The 16,927-nt window shown below is 46.9% G+C and overlaps 1 long non-coding RNA gene across 2 annotated transcripts in view; it reads right to left on the bottom strand.

The window, feature by feature from the left end:
* The window catches only part of LOC309830663, a 35,853-nt gene that overhangs the window by 11,224 nt on the left and 7,702 nt on the right, over positions 1 to 16,927 (bottom strand). For both annotated transcript variants that reach the window (XR_014297497.1, XR_014297498.1), the window contains exon 3: positions 8,988 to 9,081. This is a non-coding gene — a long non-coding RNA (uncharacterized lncRNA). The remainder of the gene's footprint in view (positions 1 to 8,987; positions 9,082 to 16,927) is intronic.

Here is a 16,927-nt window from a genome sequence, read left to right on the forward strand (position 1 = left end):
CTTCCCACAGCAACGGTGACTCCACATCTCCCGAAATCATCATAAACCCTGCCAAGGGATCACCTGCTAGAGCAGTCGGAAGACTACGCGCCCCCTAACGGGCCAAGAATATGAAAAAGCTCCAGCCTCACCCAGAAGTCCTGATCGCGAGAAAACATTCCAGAAAGAAGTAAGATTCCACTCTTCCTCTACACTCGTCAAAGCCGATGAGAACCTACAGTCAATCCGACAGCATGATCCTGAGAGCGTGAGTCTCTGTGTAGCGCCAGTCCCGCTTCCCCAGCTGCCCCCACTCCTTCCAACGCTCAGCCCACTGAAAGCCGCCTCTCACCCCGAGAAGTAGCACTTTCTGCCAACCTTTTTTATCCTGCAAAAAACACACACTTGCCAGCTCTTCCACCAACAGTGTGACTTTAAGCAACTCACTTAAGCCTAAGACTCAATTACCTCAAACGTAAAAGAGAAATGATACTCATATCCATCTCTCGGGGCTGTTACGAAAATGAAATGAGACAATGCACAAGCCTAGGCCCCATAAACTCTCCCCCGTCCTTCCCTCAACTCGTTGAACATCGGGAAGGCATGCTGTTTACTGGAGGGTGGCTTCAGGAACCTGCAGTGCTCAGCCGTCAACCTGTCACCTCCCAGCGTCCATACGCTTTCCTGACTGCAAACTCACTTCCTGTTCGGGATCACCTCTCCCTGTCTACGCAGCACTGATGGGCCAATAAATCAGGGTGCTCTATCCTCCCACAGTGAAAACCGAGTCCCCAGACCTTCCCCTCCTGAGTTGGGGAAAATGCTAATAAATACTGGCTACAGAATGACAAAGCAATTCTTTTCCCTAAAAACTCCTCTTTTATCCAATTTCCTAGCTCAGAGTCAGCTGGGTTTGCCGTGGTATCCATCTCTTCCTTCTCCTCTGTCCCTGCTACGCACAGAAATGTTAAAGTCTGCTCTAAAATACGTCCTTCACATTCTGTTTTCCTCGCTCACTCCAGGTTCAAGGCCTCTCCTACAACACACTAAGCCAAGAGCCTGACAAACGGCCTGGTTCACCTTAAAACCATGCTCCAGCAAGGCGCGCTAGGTCAGATGCCTTCTGGGATCCAGCAGGGAATAGAACCGTGTGCTCTTGTCCGGCTTAAGACATCAGGGGCCAGGGGGCCCCTCCCACCTACTCCCCTTAAAAGCATTCATTCCTACAAATAAAACGTCAGCAGGCTGAAATCAGTCCACCAGCCACAAGTTGAGTCTCTTGCAAAAAACCCAACTTGTGAGCACGGGATACTGAACAACTGTCCAACCTCGGGAAGCTCAGTTCTTTCCAGTTACTGTCGTAGACCAGCAGTTCTCAAAAACCAAGACTCTTGGGGGTTCCAAAACCCTTATAAAACAAGATCAAAATGATTTTCAAAATAACAGTAAGATGTAGTTTACTTTTTTCACTGTGCTGACACTTGCATGGAGGGTGCAGAAATACTGGCTGGTAAACTGCCGACTCCTCAGGCCCCTCACACAGAGCCCTACGGCAGAGGCACCAAGTGATACCTGTAGTCAAAGTGTTCTTCACCTCCAGGGGCTCACAGTAAGCCAAAGTTTCACTTAAGAATATCCTTGGGCTTCCCTGGTGGCGCAGTGGTTCAGAGTCCGCCTGCCGATGCAGGGGACACGGGTTCGTGCCCCGGTCCGGGAGGATCCCACATGCCACGGAGCGGCTGGGCCCGTGAGCCATGGCCGCTGAGCCTGCGCGTCCGGAGCCTCTGCTCCGCAACGGGAGAGGCCACAGCAGTGAGAGGCCCGCGTACCGCCAAAAAAAAAAAAAAAAAAAAGAATATCCTTGAAGAAGCAATAAAAAAATAATTTTACTAAATCTAGACCCTTTTATTATATTAATTACATTTATGTTAAACATATTATGTTTATTACATTGATATGAAATACATACAAATATATTTTCAATGTATATTTATCATATTCTAGATTAAAATGGAAGCATACCAGGTCGCATACCCAAGGGCAATGGTTGCCTAAAGGAAAAGCATTTGTATAAATGTAACTGTCTGAGCTGCAAGCTGAACCGCCTCTTCTTCTCGACAGAACATCATTTTTACTTGAGTGACTACACACTTGCTATGCAGACTTAGGTGCTGGACAGACATCTCAGATAACAGGAAACTGATGGTATTTACTGCCAACTGTCAAATCCGAGCTTTCAAGTGAAAATTGGGATTTTGGAAAACTCCTGTCACCATGAGCTCTCCAGCTTCCTGAGACTTGAAGACTTTCCTGATGAGACTGACAGCAACACTTACCGTGAATTTTCTGATATTACATGTAATGGAACATATACACATTCTCAGGATCTGCAAAAAGTGAACCAATGTTGCCCAAATGACCAATGTGTCAGGTAACAAATCACTGTGGGTAAAAGATCTATTCAAAGTACAAAAGAGACCAGGGATTTTTAACATAGCACAGTACAAAAGGTTCACCGATAGGACTGCACACTGCAACTAACCTGTAGGAACCTACCACTTGTCAAGTTTCGGTATCGTGTCACAAATGAACTCACAATTACCTGAAAAGGCTACCGAAATCCCTTTTTCAATTCTCTTGTCTGTGAGGCTGGATGTCTTCATCTACTTCAGCTAAAACAACATATTGACAAAGATTGAACACAGAAGCAGATGTAAATATTGCCACTCTTCCTACTAAATGTTTTCTTGTTTTAGAAAATAGCTATTTTTCATACAAATGTAATTTGTGTTAATGTGTAATGAGTTTGTCATTATTTTTAAATTAATTTTTTTGTGAAGTTTTAGTCTTCATTTCTACTATAAGCATCAATGCCCATGACCCACACAGACAGAAAGCTCTTTGAGGTCCGTAAATAACACTTCTTAAAGCGTAAAAGGATCCAAAGACCAAAAAGGGGTTGAGATTCCATCTCAAACCGACTTTTTTTTTAAAGCTGAAAGTATGTGAACAAACTGTAAGATGAACACTTACTTATAGCTAGTAATTTCCATCATCAGCCGTCACTATTCTGGTTGTAAGAAAAATACCCTCCAAATTCCCCTACAATAACCCCAAAGTCAAGTTCCGTACATGAGAAGATTAAAAGATGAACACTACAAGAAATAACTCTTTACCCAGAGAGATGTTTTATAAAGGATTCAGAAATTATCCCATTAGGCAGAAGTCACTAATGTGTTCCTCTAAGACCTTGATTTCGGTTCCAAGGCCTTGTGATTCTTATCATCCTATATGGTTTCCCCTGGACATAATGGATGCCCCTGTTCATGGACGGAGAACATGGAACGTGTCCCCAGCACGGCTAGGAACTCGTCCTCCTCACAAACCAGGAAGTCCCACAAATCAACTCACTCAGATAGTAATTGGGCAGTGGTATGCTAAGGAACCTCTGCTTGGCCCTTTTCTACAGGCCTCGGCAACAAAAAATAAATGGAAAGGCTGTTCAGGTCCCTGGTGCCTGCATGCTGCAGAGGAACAGGGCTAAGAAGTTCAAGGCCATCCCCGTGTGCTGCAGGGACCTGGGCACACGACAGAGGCAGCATCTACCTCCTTGTTAATCTCACTACCAGAAAATTCCAGTCTAAACTACACATAACAGGGTATAGCTGACCTAGATACTCAAGCTCCACAGGCCCAGTCCACCTCATCTCTGCTCGGCTACCTGTCTCAGAATAACTTGATTATAGCAGTCACTTGTAACGCATCGATTAGGACTGTGAAGGTCAAGCCCACTCTCTTTTGCTCCTACATCACCATCGGTCCTTCAATAGAAGATATTAGCGGCCTGGAAGACACCCAGGCTGGCTGCCCAAAAGGCCCTTCCTATTTCCCACACTCTTCCCAGTACGTCACTTCTCAAGCTACCAGGGCCGCTTCTCCTCATTACAGTCCCTCTGCACGGGCCCCGGGCCACCTCTACGGTAACGGGTCACAGGGAAGTCCACCTTGTAAGGTCCTAGCCCTCGCACCTTGGTGGCTGGCTTCCCCCAACACTCTACGGCAGCCCCAAAGGCCTCCAGCTAGTCCGCTCCCACACCTCATCTGCCCTCAATGACAACCCCCTGCAAGGCCCAACTGCGGGCCGCGTTCCTGACGTGTGCTTCTCACTCACAGAGGTGAGAACACAGGCTTCCTCATCCTCCAGGCTGACCTCAGGAACGGGAAGCTGGAGGCAGTCCAAGCTGAGGGGAGCCTCACTTACAGTGGCTCAAGCACGCAGCTCTCTCCGGGGCCTAAATCTCCCGGGGCCAAATGCCCAGCCTCACAACACGGTCCAGGCTTCTATCCACCTAAGGGCCAGTTCAGGTGCTCACGCACTGCACCTACTCACTGGCGTACCACACACTTCGGAAAACCACAGTGGCCTCAAAGCAGGCTCCTGAAACAGTCCGTCAGTCACCGGCCACTGGCTGCCATTCACGCGGCGTCTACTCAGTAACCTGCCCTGACCCCTGTTCCAACACTCCCCGACCTGGCGCTCAAGCAGCACTTCCTGAATCCACCACTGATTATCAGCTGCCTTGGTAATTTATAGGGACAGTTTCCCTGAGGGCACTGAGGCCAACTTTTTAGGTCAAAGGGGTTTCTGAGTCTGAGCAGGAGTCTCCAACTCACCTTTAATGACAACAGTGGGTTTTACATCACTTCTGATGCCTTCCTCTCTGCTTCCCCGCCACCAGTGGGTGAGAAAAGACTCCAATCTAGTGTGACCCCTGAGCACTAAAAGAGAGCCCCTGCCACTGGCTTCCTCAGCCGCTCGCCCAGGATCTCCCAGGGGGCCACCTTATCCCTACCCCGACCACGTTTCCTACTTGGGGCCCCACGTGTGTGGGCTCCTCTCTCCCCGCCCCCTATTCCTGCCCACACGTCCTGAAAGTCCTAGGTTCCCTGACCTCGCGCCTAATAAAGTTCTCAGTGGCTAAGGATCTGGGCTCTGGGTTTTAATGATCCGTAGGGAAGAGAGCTGCTTTGCTCGTGTCCTTGGGACAACTGCTCTTCGTGTGACTTGGTTTAATGACTCCTAATGGAAAAAAGACAAAAGGAACCACGCCTGATTTTTCTTTAACTAGAAATTATCTCAGAGGCTATGAAATTAGGTCTGGAGAAGGGCAACAAAAGTATAGAGGGAGTGAGGCCAAGTTTTCTTCTGAGTCTGAGAAGGAAGTCTGAGAAGGACAACTGCCTGTGTGATTACGGTGATAAAGGATGACATAGGTATATACTCCTCAGCTTCCCTCCAGCCCAGTCCTCCCACAAAAATGACCTCTGGAATGACACAGCGGGGCGTGGGCCTGGCTCTGCCGCTTGCTGTGTGACCCCGGTTGACCTAAGACTGATCTGTAAAAATATGGATAGTCGTGTCTACAACCCTTTGCTGTGATAATTAAAGAAGATAATAAGTGGGAAAGTACTTATCAGAGTGCCCACAGCTTGGCTGAAGCCAAATAAATGCGAGTTTCCTTATTTCCCTTATTTTGACTAGTGCATGACACACTCCTTCATTTGCCTCATCTCACAGGCAGAGGCCTCCCAAGACCCCCCAGTGTGCCTCCCAGTAATTACGGTTCCTCCTCTGCTCCAAGTCAAGCGCTGCTTTCACACCTTCGTGTCTGTCTCCTGCACCTCCCGCTTCTACCCAGCAGTTTTTCCTTCTTGACTCTCTATTCATAGAATTGTCTTAAAATCCTTGACTGCAGTGACATTTCCTCACACTCTGGACTCCACCACCACACCACCTGTTTCCTGCTCTTCGACACTGTACACAGGAACGCCCAAGGAATGGGACACGATGTGATTTGCTTCACTGATGGCCCCTATGTGAGTACCACATATAAGGCCCAAGTTTACCTTATCTAGTAAATGTGTAACATCTGTATACATTAGGAATCATAATAATTTGGTGGGTGGAACACTGGGCTTGCAGTAAGAAGTTCTAAGTTCAAATTCTTGATCTGACACTGAACAGCTGTGTGGGCACAGATCACTCATTCTCAGCCTCAACTCACTCATCCAGGAAATGGATGGTCAGACCCACTGTTAGTCATACAGATGCTCACCCTCGCTCTCATCACGGAGCTTAAGGGCCTCTGCCTCATTGTGTCCCCAGGAAGGAGCAGCAAAGACCGGGAAGCAGTGGGGGGTATGGGAGGGGGACTGAGAACAAAAGCTTTTCGGGACACAACAAGGATGCTTAGAGAGTCAATGCACCTAAGCACTACAGCCTGTAAGACTGCGCCCTCGCCTGCACAGCCTGCCTTTTCCTGTCCCTTCCCTTTGGCTGATTCCATTGGCTTTGTCTTCCTCAGGGGACCAGCCTTTCACAACTGGGCCAGGGGATTCCCCTGCTCCAAGGCCTGCAGGAGTGGGGCCGGGGCAGGGCCGGGACAGCAAGCACAGCAGGCTCAGGTCAGAGGAGCTCTAATGTGCAGTGAGAATGACTCTCGTTTATCAGACTTGATTCCTCCTCGTACTGCTGGAGGAGTAAGACCTACAGGGACAAAATCCATGTTCGGGCCTAGAATAAAAAGGACCAGAGACTAGAAAGCTCAAGCCACCCTCAGGGAGAAGCAAAGGAAATACCTGAAGGTCACACAGGGCCTGGCCAGCTAAAGGAAGGATACACACAGACTGGGCCCAGGAGACCGCGACAGAAATGAAAAGTGGATTTTTAACAGGACTGTCCCCAGTGATGCTGGGATTGGGAGTATAACGGTAGTTGGCAGGTCAGAAAATTAGAGATTTGGGATTCTGTTTTTTTTATGCATTTTAAAAATTGTGGTTAAAACTACATAATATAATGTACCATCTTAGCCATTTTTCAGTGTAGAGTTCAGTAGTGTTAAGTATGTGATGTGCACATTATTGTGAAACCTCTCCAGAACTTTTTCATCTTGCAAAACTGAAACTCTGTACCCACTGAACAACTCCCCCTTCCATTCTGCTTTGTTTCTATGAATCTACTTTAAATAGCTCAGATTCTGGCTATTTTTATACCTGGGTCACAACCTGTAACTTGTTCTGTTTGGCAAACCAGGTAAGTATGTATGGGCGTGACAGAGCTGTGCAGCAGGCTCACTCAGGAAGCACGAACTGCAAGAGCAGCTAACTTCCTACAGCCACACAGAGACAAGCATAATCCTACAACCGCACAGGCCATGGCCATCAGAATTCAGGATTAGCATGGAGAGAAACGCATCACCACCCCACTCTCAAAATGAGCCAGGGAATGGTTACAAAACCCAGTGCAGAACGTCAGCATTCAGGCTTTTGACCTGGTAGGACTAGCACCTGAGGGTGATCAGTGCCATTTTGGAAACATACGCTATTAAAGACTACTAACAAATTTGGCCAGTGGTCCCAGCGAACACTCCTCACCTCCAGGAACTCTAGGCAGAAATGTGCATAGGACTGAACCAGAAATACAAAACACATGAATACTTCATCATTAGCTAGGCCTGTGAATCCCATTCCTGATGCAGCATTCCACAGTGGGGCTAGATCACATGGAGAACTCCTTTTCCCTCTGTTAGTGGTAACCTTGAGCTTGAGACCAAAGTAATTATGGGCAGAACAGGAATTCATAAACTACTAGGCCTGTATCTCAAGTCTTACTACTCATAAAAAAGGAGGCTGACTGAGGGGACCCAAGTCAACACCAGAGAGAATGGAGCCACAAAGGGACAGAGAAGAGAGAAAGATCATTTGCCACCATGCCCAGGTAGACTCGCCCAGGCCTCCAGACAGGGCCGTGGCCTGGAAGTCAACCCAGCACCCGGAGGAAGAGAGGAGAGCAGCCTCTCTTCCCCTGGGCTGGTCAGGAGCAGCCCCAGCCTTCCCACCCTGCCAAGTAGAGTCAGGAAAGAGAAAGACACCACACCTCCCCACAGGCTTAACCTTCTCACTGTGCACGGTAACTACACCCACTACGGCAAAGGCCACTGAAACGTCCTTTATCTCACTGAGTCAGTTCTCCTCGTGCAGGAGGGACGTGAAGTCAGGGCAGGGAGAGGCCCAGAGCTGAGAACTCAACCTCTGGCAGTGAGGGAAAAAGATGAGAAGCCACATGCCCCAGGCCAACAACCACTGAGACAGGGTTCTCCTTCCTCTTGCTGACCAGCCATGCATAGCAAGAATGTAAAGTTTTATCATGAACGTAAACCACAGCGATCCAGACTGCGTGTTCAACTGTAGTATTTTGGATTTCAGCAATGACCAAATAAAGAGGAACAAATACCTGTCCTACGTAAAATATATGTTGTCTTCTTGAGTCAAGCTGAAGGAAAAAAAAATTATTTAAAAATGATCACAAATCCAAAGGCTCAAAAGAAAATGAAGGAAAAAAATGCTTGTGCTGGAAACACGCTGCTCTCAGAATCATGTCTGCACAGAGACTGATGTAACAGAGTCCCCAGTAAGAAGACTTTCAGGAACTCAAATTTAAGGAGAAAGCTGCTGTTCAGACTTTGGAAGAAAACACCAGAAACTTACGGAGTAACAAACTCAGCTTAAAAACAAGCTGTGATATCTCAGTGAAGACAGGACCAATGGGAAAGAAAACCAGGAGGGCATCAGTCTAAAAAGCAGGTTTCTGGTCCCGAAGGCCTTCAGGACAGCAAAGGAAAATGGAACAGAGAGAGCGAAGCTTTAGTAGCCAATGGCTTACATGAAATCAAGAAAATCAGACTCCAGAGGTACAAAGAGGAACTCCAGATGGGACAAAGGTGCTTCTGCTGTCTTCAGAGTTAAGGAAAGTTGTCTAAGGCCTAGAGACCTCAAAGCCAGAGAGAGGCAAGAGCTTTCTTAGAAAAATCATGAGACAGGGAGACTTTCTTCCTCACTCAGTCCGAAAGGGAACATGCTTAGAAAAAACTCCAGAGACAGTTTCGGTTTAGAAATAGTTGAGGGCGATTCTCCATCGAGGAAAACGGTCAAACAAGGGGAAAACTTACCACAGTGACAGAAGTCAAAACCCCCAAGACATTCCAGAAGAAGAGGCAGAGGCAGGGCCCACAGTGGCTGAAGGGCAACAAAAGCCTCGGGATCCTGCTGGGTTAGAAACATGCAGAGAGAAAAGTAGAAGGTTTGTATTATGGAGAATTTAGGATCACAAAGCTTTTTGAAGAGCTGACTATTATACATGTGGGGTCCCAGCTCAGAAGATAGGTAGACCCACTTATATTTAGGATTTATATAAAAATATGGAATTCAAGGCCTATAGGGCCGAACAGAGGATGAGAAAGCCTGAGAAACTCTAGAAAGGAAATTCCAGGCAAGCCTGCACAACTTCCCTTCAAGATATAGGAATTCTAGTATCATAAGTAGCCTCTTGATAGGAACTTTATCCAAACTGAGTTTTAGGTTCACACTGGATACTGAGTAACTGACTCGGATTGGCTGGAATCCTAGAGAGTCTAAAATCAATACTGTTTTTCTCACTTATTTTCCAGGTGAGAGGCTGCTGAAGGAGCAGAGACTACAGGCAGGGTGAACGAGTTCATACCCTGGTTTTACCACACGCTAGCTGTGCAACCTTCACCTAACAGATTAAGAGTGGGGTTAATGGAGATAATAAAAGGCAACTGACCTTGAAAGGTAACATTATAAGGTAGTTTAAGGGTTAAATAAATTAACGCATGACAAGTATTTAAAACAGTGCCTATGGTCTTCCCTGGTGGCACAGTGGTTGAGAGTCCGCCTGCCGATGCAGGGGACACGGGTTCGTGCCCCGGTCCGGGAAGATCCCACATGCCGCAGAGCGGCTGGGCCCGTGAGCCACGGCCGCTGAGCCTGCGCATCCGGAGCCTGTGCTCCGCAATGGGAGAGGCCACAACAGTGAGAGGCCCGCGTACCGCGAGAAAAAACAAAAGAACAAAAAACAGTGTCTAGAAACTGTTAAGGGCTCAACGAAGTTTAGCTATCATTATCATTACTTTATTTATTCCATCTACTTCCTCCCCTCTCTGCTATATTCTAAAACTGCTAACAGTAGTTTGGGTATAGATTCCAAGATGTATTTTAAAGTTCGGGGAACATCTCTTTTCCTTGGGAAGTGATGACACATTAAGGGAGTTAGGGATCAAACTGCTGCCATGTTAACATTCGGATGCAACATTCTCCTAAATTTGGGGAATCTAGGGACGGTGCTAAGTTACTATATGTCTATATAGCTCCCCAGAAATCTGGGGGGAAGGAAACATGCAAATGATACGAGGTTGGAGTTAAGCCAACTCTGCTAACATCTATCTGAAGCAGCTCTATCACTTCAGCAGAAACCACTAACATGAGAAATGGAGTCCTACAGACTGCCCTGAGTGACCCTGCAACATCTGAAACTGAATCAAATGGGGAGAAAAAGGAAAACCAAAAATGCTTTCAATATATTTAGGGATTTTAGTTTCTAAAATGGGAACAAAGGGTTGACTCAGAATGAAGGTTGTTAATAGGATATACTTTAAAGGGCAGGAATTTCAAATGGTTGAGAGGGGGCCAGGTTTTTTCTTCCTTGCTGAATTACACATGCCAATCATGGTGCCTGCAAATCCTACAGATGGGAACGGCCTCAGCTTTAAGGATAGGCCCAGCTGCTGCAGACCATATAACCGCTCCATCTCACCTCACCACAGGGTCTTAGACTACGTGCAGACACCTGACCCATGAGCTTAACAGTGACCTCTGCTGTGGCCTGGAATAACAGTAAAAGCTGCAACAAAGTTGTATTCCCAATCTCTCTCTCTCAGGAATCTAAACAATATTGAAAATGAGGTGATTAGCCAGGAGACATGAAGCTGAAAGGTTACTACGTACAAAGGAACTGGAGCGGTCACGAGCAATCACAGCAAACCAGAGTCATGAGGAAGTAGAATCTCTAAGTAAGGTAGAGAAAAGATAGATGGGATAGGAAAAAAGAAAAAACCAGATGGCAGCAAGAGGAAAAAGACACAAAGGAAAGACAGCTGCCTTGAGACCCCACTGTCGATTGGAGAGACTGCTTGTCTCCGAGCTGACTTAGTTAACGACAGTTTTCTGGCCCAGGTGCATCCTTACGCCATATCCCGTTTCCTAAAATGGAATGGATCTCTGCTCCTTGCAACAGAAAATCGCTAACTAAAACAGTTACTTCAGCTCCCCTGAGGATGGAGTTTTCCCAGGAGGCAGCTCGGTGCCTCCAACCAACAGACTCCTGGCAAGTCCACCCCAGCCAGACGTGCCTAGATGTCGCAACAGAACGGGGCGGGGGGGGGGGGTCTCATTCCCTAGGCTCATTCGGCACAGGCCCTAGGGCTTATGAGCATCTCAATGGCCTATGAAAATGTTTGAGACCTGAAAAAAATATTTACTGGATGTAAAATATGAAAATAAAATCATAAAATCAAAGTTAATAAATGTTTAATGCCTACAACTAGTCTAATGAAGCTTAACTCACAGTTTTGTATAAGCTAATTTCATGTGGAATGTGGGTACATTTTTTTAATACGTTTGATACGTGACATGGTAAAGGCCACCGAAGATAAGAGTGCTGAGGCCTTCTAAGGACTGCAAACCAGTCCCGCAGAAGGAGACATGCTTGGGTGTAAGCTGCAACCCGCCCACCCTGCCCTCCGCAGAAGTTTACACTTAAATATTATGCCTTACTACTCAAAACTGAGCAGTCTGAAGTTAGAACTCAAGCCTCACCTCCCAAATTTAAACACACTGTAACTTTGGCACTCTTGAATTAGGGGTCTATTATTTTTTCTTAATGTAATATTTTACAAAAATGAAGCCAAACAACTTCTACTAGCCATCCTATTAGTTTTACCAAAAAGAAGGGAAAACATGTTATTCAGGCTACAAATGGTCCTGTATGTTTGAAGGACATCTGTCAGCATAATAAATCAAAAATTGGTCACATTTACTCTCTCCTTGTGCAAGAGTCACCATGAATGTCAGGAACAGATCCAAACATTCTCTCCCATTTGGCCAGATTCTTAATCTGAGAAAAACAGGAGGTAGTTCAGAAGTTATACGAGATTTAAATCTTATACCTGTAAAAGCAGAAAGGCAAATATAATTCTCTTTCCACAGTCACTGCTGATTAGGGCTCTCACTGGGTGAGCACAGAGAAGCTCACCGTCTGTTCCAGCTACGACCACTGCCCTCTCCCCACCTTCTCTGCTGGCCTTCCCTGCAGACCTCTACACTTCCCGGTCCTGCCCCCCCACACCCACTCCCCCTTCTATACCCCACCCCCATGACGCCTCTTCTGCAAAACTGTTCCCTGGGAGTTCCCTGGCCGTCCAGTGGTTAGGACACTCCGGGCTTTCACTGCCGAGGGCCCGGGGTCCAGTCCTTTGTGAAGGAACTAAGACCCTGCAAGCTGTGTGGTGCAGCCAAACAAAACAGAAAAACCAACCAAACAAACAAAACCATTGCCCCCCTCGTCAGAGCGCAAGGCCAGACCCTTGCTCCTGTTTCACTCTTTGACCCTAGGTTACACACGTCTCCTCTGTCCCCAGTTCCCTGCACTTTCTCACCTCTCCTCAGGCCTTGCTGAAGGCATTGACCATTTCTTTTATTCCTTCTTTCTAAACACCAGTGTCCGCTAAAGGTACATCCTGACTCCATTTTTTTTTAGCTCAACCACCTGCCTGGCTTGAATGAGAACCATTTCCATGATGACAATTCCACATTCTCTCATAACAGGAATATTTCCTTATCATCCCACAATGAACTGAAAATCACTAATTCGCCATATGAAGTCCCTATAAAAGGCAACATCTTCCCCCAACAAGTCTCCCAGGCTGGGAGCTTTAAATCCAACTCTCTCCCCCTCCCCACCCTACACATCTTTCCATTTCATCTGATCTCTGCTTATTTTCTCCTCTCAGCGTTTAAACCAACGCTAAGCCTCTTCCATCTTAAGGAAAACCCGTATTCAATCCTATGCCTTCTCTAGCTGCCATGCTCTCTCTCCATTTCCCCACCCAGGCTTCTTCAAGGCTTATCTTCCCGACTTCTATCGCTCCACTTCCCACTTACTCCTCCACCCATCACTACGCCACTGAAGAGCCTCCGGGCGCAGCCTTCATCTCGCAGGACTCTCCCTCTGTGACTCCGCTCTCACCACCACAGTCTTATGCTCAGCCTGCTGGAGACCCCTGCTCCCCCTAAGCACCGGTGCTCCCGTGGGCTCCACCTCAGCCCTCGCTGCTCCCCACTTACACCCCCACCAGGCCAGCCATCCAGTCCACGCGTTCTCAACTCGGGCTGTTAAAGAGAACCTTTTGTAGGAGTTGTTTTAACCGTGCAGAACGCCTCCAGAGGGCGCTCAAACACTTGCTCAGAAATCTTCATGGCCATTTACACGACAGCATTAGAACCTGAAACGAATTTCACAGTGGATTACTACCTCTAACTCGTTGCTAAGCAGCATGAAGATTTGTACAACCTGCTTTCTGCAGGTTCCCTGATCCTAACTGTGAGTCTGGGGGCTTGCTTATCACAAGGTCATAATATAGAGATAAAGTAATGTTACTGCATATTGGTTAACTAAAAACCTGACTTATGTTTGCTGGCCGATGCCAAGTATTTTGAATCATTGAAATAGTCTTAAATCCTATGAAGCTTAATCCTACACGTTTGACATGCACATCTAAAAATAATTTTGAAAGCCAGAGGGACATAATGGGGTTTACTCTGAAGGAAAGGGGTTCGGATTATTTTTATGAATTGTTTTATCATTTACCTAACCCCTTTGGGACAGACGTTTGCTCTGGCTTTAATAAGGGCTTCCTCACAAGATCTGTCACAATACTGTGGAAGGCGCTGCAAAATTAGATGTGGAAATAAGCTATGATTATTTTATGAACTTGCAGGTTATGAAAAATAAATGAGCTCTAGAATAGCTTTACTGAATTTCTTATATCAGGTGACACAAGAGACAATGCATATTCTAGAGTTAGAATAAAGCTGTAGAAATGCTTTCGTATTAGCAACACAAATGACTGCTTTTTAAAATCAAACTTTGAATTCTTCTGATACAACGCCAAAGTTAACCTTCATTTTTTTGAAAATCTCCCTTCTTCCAACTTCTGTCCAAATGAGTATCTACCATAGCCACTGGTTATCCATCTTGTAGTTCTCCCAATTTGGATTAGCTGTGGTGATTCTTTAAACTTAGGCTAAACACTTCGATTTGCCCAATCTAGTTTCACTCCTTATCCCTTTATCACATCTGTGAACATTTAAAACTACTGCCCCTGCCACTTCTGGGAACTTCCTCCTCAGCTGCCAGGAACCGCCCTCTCCTGAGCCCCTCCTCTGCACTCACCGCCTGGCGCATCTGCCCCTGTAGGCCCTGCAACAGTGAACCCAATCAGCTGGGCTGAACCAATCAGATGCTCTTCCCTGAGAGTTTAGACTTGGGACATGGAAAGTCTGGGTCTATAAAGTGACCTGGCAGGGACAGTGACTCAGGAGGGACAAAGGCAGAGAGCAGCTGCACTGATTCCTGTTGACGTTCCAGCCACCACTGGGTCTCAGCCAAGAAACAGCCCTGGATGCCATGGTGGCCTCCTCAGAAATCCCCCTTCACTTAAGCCATTTCAAATGCATTTTCTTTTAACCAAATGTCCTCTAAGACATCCTCCTCCTCTCTGATGAATTCTTTTGAGAATTTAAAGGTCTCCCCTACCTTTTCCTTGATGGGTCATATGCCCCAGCTCTGCTCTGGGCTCCTCCTCATTCTGGCCTACACAATATCACCCATCCACGGTTTCCATGCCAGCTGTGCGGTGAGGACACTGTGAATGATTCTCCAACCTCTATCCATACTTCTGCTACAGCCTGAATGTTTGTGTCCCCTAACTCCAGTGTGATGGTGTTAGGAGGTGGGGCCTTTAGGAGGTGATCAGGTCATGTGGGTGGAGCCCTCACAATGGGATGAGTGTCCTTATAAAAGAGACCCCAGAGAACTCCCTCGCCCCTCTGCCACGTGAGGACACAGCGAGAAGACGGCATCTATGAACCAGGAAGCAGGACCTCATCAGACACTCAATTTACTGGCACCTTGATCTTGGACCTCCCAGCCTCCAGAACTGTGAAAAATAAATACTTGTTGTTGTAGCCACCCAGTCTACGGTATTTTGTCATGGCAGCCCAAATAGACTAGGACAACTTCTAATGGCCAGGTAGGCACCTACGGATGGATCAGACCTAGGGCACCCCTCTGCCTACGTCCTGGCCCACCTCTGTGTGGAACGACCAGTTTGGAAACATCAATAGAAATCGCTCCAATTATTCAGCAGTACTGACAACAGGATGACTGACTTTAGGACCACCACCTGCTCAAAGAGTCAGAGTCTAGCCCAAAAGGCAACCAGAGTATTACCCAAAGTCAGGGTCATGAAGTCTTAACTCCATATAAAAGACATCAACAGTCCAGTCTAAGCTAGACAGATACCCCAATCTTAAACAATACATAGATGTGTAATCATATTCCAAGAAAAATTTACCACACAGAAACACGGATTTTTAATAATGGATTTATGCACAGCACTCAGTCATTCATATAACAAAGCATGTATCTGCATCATAAAATCATTCTTTGCAAATTCTCTCAGGAAGATCCTACATGTCCTACAAGCCCCATACACTCAGCACGTCCAAAACTCAATCTGTCACCTCTTCACCAAAGCCAACTCTGTTCTCAACTCTAGTAAATGGGTCCACTAGTCTCTCAATTGCAAGTCAGAAACCTGGTTACCATCAACCCTCTTCCCACTCACGAAGTTCTGTCACTCTATCTCCTCAATTCCTCCTGAATTTATCCACCCACCTCACCGACATTCAGCTGTCATTCAGGCCACCATCTTCCCCTGGAACACTGCAAAGCCTCCAGGCTTGCCTTCCTCTAACCCATTATCCACTGTAAGGTAATCTTCCTAAAATGCAAAATGGATTGTTGATTACCCCGCTTAAAGTTTCTCAATGGGTTCCATTAATTCTCAGTGTAATTTCCGAATTTATTCATATGGCATATATTTGTTTGTTTCTTTGTTTTTGGCCATGCAGCATGCGGCATCTTAGTTCCCCAATCAGGGATCGAACACCGTGCCCCCTGCATTGGGAGAGCAGAGTCTTAAACCACTGGACCACCACGGAAGTCCCAGGCTTTCAAACTCTGATCAGCGTTAGCTACTATTTACCTCTCCTGGTTCATCTCTCACAGCTGCCCACTCCGATTCTAGCTCCAGCCAAAGCAAACTTCTTCAGACTCGCCAGGTTCTGTCTGCTCCTAGGCCTCAATCACTCCCTGCCCCGCCATCCAACACTCCTTTGAACTCTGGGCCCTCACACTTGCTGTTCCTGCCATTTACCTTCGGGGCTCACCTTCTCTAGAAAGCCTCCCCTGACTGGCACCCCTACCCTCAAATCTGGGTCATGTAGGGTACCTTCTTATGTGCCCCCAGAGCCCTTCCATGTCCGCAACGCTATCTCCACTACCACACTTCCTCGGCTTTGTCCTCCACTAAGCCACATGCCACTCCACGTCCACAGAACCTACTGCAGGTCCACAGTTAACCCCTGGCAAGGGAACAAATGCACATGCCTTTAGAATAACCCCTTCAGCCTCACCTACACTGCATACCCCGAGGCACCCTGAGCTCCACTCTGCCGAGTCACTTGCAGGCCCTGCATAATAATCAGGCTCTCAATGCTTCTGCCCTTGGTCCAGCTGGCTAAGTGCTACTCATCCTGACTCAGTTAAACGCAACTTGCTCTGGGACTGGATCTGTGTGTTAGGAACACGAAGAGTTAACAAGAGTCAACCTAGGAAATTCCACGGCCCATGTTTTAAGTTTCTGCATTTATTCTACAGTTACAAGAAACGAGAACTATTTTTATTCTG

Source organism: Grampus griseus (assembly GCF_964374135.1).
Source record: "Grampus griseus genome assembly, chromosome: 12".
Classification (NCBI taxonomy): domain Eukaryota; kingdom Metazoa; phylum Chordata; class Mammalia; order Artiodactyla; family Delphinidae; genus Grampus; species Grampus griseus.